This window comes from Syngnathus scovelli, unplaced genomic scaffold (assembly GCF_024217435.2).
Source record: "Syngnathus scovelli strain Florida unplaced genomic scaffold, RoL_Ssco_1.2 HiC_scaffold_23, whole genome shotgun sequence".
Classification (NCBI taxonomy): Eukaryota; Metazoa; Chordata; class Actinopteri; order Syngnathiformes; family Syngnathidae; genus Syngnathus; species Syngnathus scovelli.
Genome location: NW_026061323.1, coordinates 540,841 through 547,939, shown reverse-complemented (window position 1 = coordinate 547,939; position 7,099 = coordinate 540,841). Strand labels below are relative to the sequence as shown.

Genomic DNA, 7,099 nt, shown 5'->3' with positions numbered 1-7,099 from the left:
GGTTGTTCTTATGTTTAAGATTTTGAAGTTGTGATTCCCCCTTAACTTATAACCTCCCTCCCGATTCCTAAATAAGTTTTGGATATTTTCTGGTAGTTGTTTTGCTTACTTGCTATACATGATGATTGCTGTTTGGTAAGATACTATGTCAGTGGATTTCAATAGTTTGGATTGTATGAAAAGTGGATTTGTGTGTTCCAAGTAGTTGACTTTATGAATAGTCCTTATTGCTCTTTTCTGCAGAATGATAAGTGGCTGTAGTGAAGTTTTATAAGTATTCCCCCAAACCTCAGCACAGGGCAAGACAAGAGAACAATAAAGTGTACGAAGTGAATGATAATCCAGTAATTCTTTTGCTTTGTATATGACTGCCATGCTTCTTGAAATTTTAGACTTTACGTTTTTGATGTGTGGCCGCAACGGATGCTAACTGCCGTCAACCGTCATACCATCAGAGAAGAAGAAGGGGTGGCCTGTCCTTTTCGTCGTCCTTTTGTCGGTTACGGTGAGTCTCTGCGTTGCTCTCTTTCTGGAACCGCCTTAAACGAGCACATGCGGTGATATTACCGTGTATTTTACCGACGTTTATCGTCGTTAAACAGATAGCGTTACTGTGTGTGTTTGTTTAGAGGACAAAAAGTTAAAATGCAGTTTAATTGGCAGTTTCCACGCCGGTACGCGTGGACGTTCCACATGTTAGTTGCTATGCTAAGAGTCTTCTGGTCAGTTTTACACCCCCACGCATTGGCACGTTGCATTCCGCGAGATTGCGATTTAGCCGAGAAAGGGGTTGGGGTGGCACGGTGACGCACTAGTTAGCACGTCCGTCTCGCAGTGCAGACGTTCTGGGTTTAATTCTGGCTTTAACGGTTCGACTCGCTTCCAGGTAACACTGCGATCAAGCCAGTCGCACGGGAAGCGTGCCCATATTATAGGCTTTACGTTAAAAGAGAGCGAAGGAAAAGCAGGGCAGTGCTATAGTATGTAAGCGCCGGTATAGAGAGCGAAGGGAAAGCATTGCATTACGATAGCATGTAAATGCCGTTAAAGAGATCGAAGGGAAAGCATAGTGTGATAACATGTAAACGCGTCCGTTTTTTTTCCAAATGATAAATGTGTAAATCTCATCCGTGTATATCAAATTAACAAATTCTTAAAAAAATCTGAGGAGCATTCAACATGGGACTATCATCCTGCAATTTTTGCGGTCAAAACGTTACATGACCTGTGAGCTATTGAGTTAAAATGCTCATTTACAGTAATAAATCGGATAAAATAATAAGCATTCAACTGAAAATATGTATATCTCAACCAGGCCATGTGGGACGACCATCCTGCAATATCACGGGCCATTAGGTCACATGACTCAGGAGCTATTGAGGAAAAATGCAAATATTTACAGTTATAAATTCATTTAAAATATTTGAAGCATTGGAATAAAGTTCTAAGTGGTGTATCACAACCAGCCCATGTGGGACTATCATCCAACAGTTTGGGGTCAATAGGTCACATGATCTGGGAGCTATTGAGGTAAAATTCTATTTCCAGTAATAAATTCAATTTTAAAACAAGCAGGCATTCAAATGAAATTCTAGGAGGTGTATCTCAACCAGCCCATTTGGGACTATCGTCCTCCACTGTTTTGGGTCAATAGGTAACATGACCTGGAAGCTATTGAGCTAAAATTCTAATATTTACAGTAATAAATTCATTAAAAATATTTTAACCATTGGAATGAAATTCTAAGAGGCTGAATAGCTCCCAGGTCATGTGACCTATTGACTTCAAACTGAAGGATAATAGCCCCACATGGTCTGGTTGAGATGCACCTCTTAGAATTTCATTCCAAAGCTACGAATATTTTGAGTGAATTCATGACTGTAAATATTAGCGGTGTAGCTCAATAGCTCTCAGGTCATGTGACCTATTAACCCCCAACTGTGCAGGATGATAGTCCACATAGGCTGGTTGAGATACACCTCATAATATCATTCGAATGCTTCAAATATTTTTTGTGAATTTATGACTATAAATGTTAGCGCTTTAGCTCAATAGCTCCAGGTCATGTGACTTTTTGACCCCAAACTGTGAAGGATGATAGTTCCAAATAGGCTCTATGTGATGAATGCTTAAATTCTTTTCAATGAATTAATACTGTTAATAGCGTTTTTGCTCAATAGCTCCCAGGTCATGTGAGCCAATTATATTAAAACGCACTGCTGTGGCTATTTTGAATGTGTGCATCAAGATGGATGGATGAATGGAAGTATTGGAGTGTGTAGTGAAATTGTTGACATAAAATATTCTCTGCAGCTTTGCTTTGCAGACGACCTGCTAATCAACATGCAGAATGACGCTGGTGAATTTGTGGACCTCTACGTCCCTCGTAAATGGTGAGCAAATGTAATGGTTGTGGTACTTAAAATGCGCTTGTCGAACGTCAATCCTTGAAGGGGACAATGGTTGAGATATTTGGAGGCCAGGGTGGAAAGACTGGCTTCACACAATTGGCACACTGTCAACCCCCACGGACTAGCAATTTGCCCCGTTGACATATTTATGTGCGTGTGCCAGGGTTGTCACGATACTAGAATTTCAGTCGTCGGTACCAATACCTGTGATTTTCCACAATTCTCGATACTAATTTGTTATCATGGTAAAAAACAGAATCGACTTACTTTTAAAATCACTAATCCATCTGCTATAGCCAGGAAGACTTGCGCACATACCTTCAACATGTGCCCAAACGTAATTTTCCAAGATGGCGGCGCCCTGTGAGGCTGCGGCCAAGCCGGCTCCCGATAAAAATGTGTGTTTTGTGTTAAATGTACCGTCCAAATCGTCTCCGAGAATCGCATACGACAGAAGTACACTATTGGGACTTAGAAGCAACAACTGCACAAAGGATATATCCGGAGTTAACTTTGCCATGGATCGCGAAACTATTCGCGGTCTTGGAATAATGTCCCGAGACAAAGGAACCTCTGAGGCAGCGGGCTCCCCCTCCCCCACCAGCCGACACTGGAAGCAGCTGAAGCGGCGGTGGAGTCTGAGCACACGCCGGAGGAGAAGGCGAGGTTCCCGAGCCGGCATCAAACACCGACTGAAGAGAAACCCTCACAAAACAGCACTTCCATCTATTCTCCTTTCAAACGTGCGGTCGTTGGAAAATAAAATGGACTATCTCAAGCTGGACTTAACTACAGAACGAAAGGTGAGAGAATGCAACGCGATCATCCTCACAGAGACGTGGCTTCACAACAACGTTCCGGACAGCGCCATTAAACTGGATGGGTTTACAACTTTCCGCGCGGACAGAAACCACACCAGCACGGGTAAATCTCGAGGAGGTGGTGTGTGGATTTACATTAACAACAACTGGTGTACAAACGCTGTAGTTACTACAAGTCACTGCTCAGAGAACATTGAGTTTTTAACCCTCAACTGCCGTCCATTCTACCTACCGCGTGAATTCAATACCGTCAACATCACAGCTGTTTACGTCCCCCCCAGCGCTAACACAAAGGACGCACTCTCCATACTGTACAAGTCTGTGAGTACACTACAGAACACACACCCGGACTTGGTCTGCATAATCGCTGGCGATTTCAACCAGGCCAAATTGAAAACAGTAATGCCACACTTCCACAAGTGTGTGAACTTTGCAACAAGGGGAGAAAACACACTTGACCAGGTCTACGCAAACATCAGACAGGCCTTCAGAGCCCTTCCCCACCCCCACCTGGGTTCATCAGACCATCTCTCTGTTATGCTAATTCCAGCCTACAGACCTCTGTTGACGAGAAGCAAACCAACTGTGAAGCAGATCAGGGCCTGGCCAGAGGGCTCCACAGCAGCTCTACAGGACTGTTTTGAACGCACAGACTGGTCTGTCTTCAGGGAGGCGGCCACCACCAACCAGGACGTCAACCTCACCGAATACACAGACTCTGTAACTGGATACATAACGAAGTGCATGGAAGATGTAACCGTCACCAAAGACATTACAGTGAGAGCAAATGAAAAACCCTGGTTCACCAGGGAGGTACGTGAGCTCCTGAGGGCACGCAACGCTGCTTTCAAGTCTGGGGACAAGGAGGCCCTCAAGACTGCTAGGGCCAACTTGCACCGGGGCGTGCATATGGTCAAAAAATCAACTCACACTTCACAGACACAAAAGACCCAAGACGCCTGTGGCAAGGCATCCAGTCAGTCACAGACTACAAACCATCCCCCCCACCGTGTGAGGACAACATAGACTTCCTCAACTCTCTCAACACCTTCTTCAGCCGGTTTGAAGAAAACAACACCACAACACCCACAAAAACCCCAGTACACCCAGACAGCACAACACTTCAACTGGACCCAGCGGACGTGAAGAGGACCCTACTCAAGGTGAACCCCAGGAAAGCTGCAGGTCCAGACAACATACCCGGGCGCGTGCTCAGAGACTGTGCAGACTCACTCACTGACGTCCTCACAGACATCTACAACACCTCTCTGAACCAAGTCATCATACCAGCAATTTTCAAAGCTACCACCATCGTACCACTACCCAAGAAGTCACCAGCATCATCACTGAATGACTACAGACCCATAGCACTCACTTCCATCATGATGAAGTACTTTGAGAGACTGGTGAAGGCCCACTTAACATCCACCCTCCCCACTACTCTGGACCCATACCAATTTGCCTACCGCCCCAAGCGCTCCACTGATGACGCCATAGCAACAGCACTCCACCTCTGCCTGGCTCATCTGGAGAACAAAAACAGTCACGCGCGGATGCTGTTCATTGACTCCAGCTCTGCGTTCAACACAGTCATCCCCCAACATCTGGTGAATAAGCTGAGTACAATAGGCGTCAGAACTTAACTGTGCAACTGGCTGCTGGACTTTCTAACGAACAGACCGCAGACAGTCAGAGTCGGAAACAACTCCTCAGCGACCACCGTCATAAACACCGGGGTGCCGCAAGGATGTGTGCTATCCCCCCTGCTGTTCACGCTGATGACCCACGACTGCTCTGCCAGATTTGAAACGAATCACATCATCAAATTTGCAGATGACACAACAGTGGTGGGCCTCATCAAAGACAACGATGACTCAGCATACAGAGAGGAGGTACAGCAACTCATCACCTGGTGTGATAGGAACAAGCACAAGCAGACTGAGTAACAGCTTCTTTCCTCAAGCCATCAGACTCATGAACACACTGAGGAAAACCACTTGAACATTCCAAAGTCACCATGCCACTTGGCACTTTACTCTTGCACCTTATATACAGTTATACACTTTTTCACTTTACTTCTATGACCACTGATTGTACTTCTGCTGCTGTGTATGTATGTGTGTGTGTGTGTGTGTGTGGGTCTGTATTGTCAATACTCTTATTACACACCGTGTGTGTGTGTGCGTGTGTGTGAATGTGAGAGAGAGTATTTTATTGTATAGTACTGCACATGTTTATAAGCATGTTAGTGTTTGAATGACTGCAATGTGTAAGTGTGCATTGTCTATGTTTATGTTGTGAATGAATATGTCAGAGAAAGAAATTGTAAATTCAGTATGAGTAAGTTAGCTGTGTGTGTGTTTGTGTTGTGTGTGTTGTGTGTATGTGTGTGTGAGAAAGAAAGAGATTTATGTCAATGTCTTATTTAAATGTTTTTAGTTAAACTGCACATTGGAGACTGGTCAAACGCAATTTCAAACTTCTGTGGTAACCCTGTTACATAGGATTTTTGACAATAAAGTAAACTTGAACTTGAACTTGAATCTGCTTCTCAACCTTCTGAAACGGATTGTGGTTGAAAACCGAGGTTTGACTGTATTTTTATTAATCAATGGAAACACTGTTTTTTAAATTATTATTTTTATTTTCTTTTTAAAAGCTCTGCGAGCAACCGGATCATCGGAGCCAAGGACCACGCTTCCGTGCAGATCAACATAGCAGAGGTAATCTTTTTCCAACTTACCGTATTTTTGGCACAATAAGGCACTTGGGGTTAAAAGGCACAATTGCAGGGTCTGTTTTGTATTTAATCCACACATAGAGCGCATTATCGGGCCTATTTATGGCATGACTTATGGTAAACAAAAAGTTATAGGACCAAGACACTGAGATTGGTTGTACTTTATTCTACTGTTTAACCATGTACTCTATGTACTCACATTATTGTTAATAGATATTTATATGCAAATCCGTCCAAGTCCATGACTTCTGTATCCAAATTAAACAATTGGGCAAGTTTGCCATGAAACATGCCAAGTTCCATATTGTCTTGTCGTCACGTTGCTCTTCTGCAATGATCCTGGCTTTCCAGAAAGCTCTAATTGTGCCTTGTAAGCAGTGTTCCGTCTAATTTTTCAAGTGACTGTGCAAACACACAAGCTCCCTGTGCACACTGTGGACCACTGTGTGCAACACCAGAATGAATGAATGAATGAACAAATAAATAAATAAATAAATAAATAAATCTTGTCAATGAGAACTTTAACTTGCTCGGGGTCGGATTTTGTTTTGTGTGACAGCTCGTTCCTTTTCTGTCGATCTTTTGCGTTCTTTGCAATAACGTACCGATCCGCTCTCCCATCTTGAGTCTTTGTACAATTCCAACAGCTTTCAAATGACATTTCTGCTGAATGTGACGCGCGAGGTAGTCCAACTTCCATTTCTTCCGTATTTTTCCCTCCGTAAACTCGCCCGCCACTTTGGCTTCACTGCATGTTTTGCAGAGGAGACCTTTCTCATTCAAAAAGAGAAAATCTCACCCAGTTTCACTGTTTCCTCTTGTAGTTGCACACACTCCAACAGCCATCCAAACTTAAAAGAAGCATCTCTTATTTATTTTGGCTTGGCGAGTGGATGTGTCGCTGCTCATTCGTTTCGCCATGATTAGCTAATTTAGCATTTGCATCGCTTGACTCTGCCGCACTGCATGGATAGGCAGGACACATATGTGTCATACATATACTATGTAGCCTAAGTGAAACATATCATTGGCTGGACAACTGTCAATTACTGATTTACACTACAAAAAGGCACAGAAAGAAAATCATTCATCCACTTAATTAGATTAGAGTACGTCTAACAGTAGAT

General features: G+C 43.6%; 1 non-coding gene across 1 annotated transcript; it reads left to right on the top strand.

Moving 5' to 3' along the window:
* LOC125992654 (uncharacterized) lies at positions 1-7,099 on the top strand. The gene is made up of 2 exons (XR_011086255.1): positions 1-2,393; positions 5,892-7,099. It is a non-coding gene; the product is annotated as an uncharacterized protein (transcript).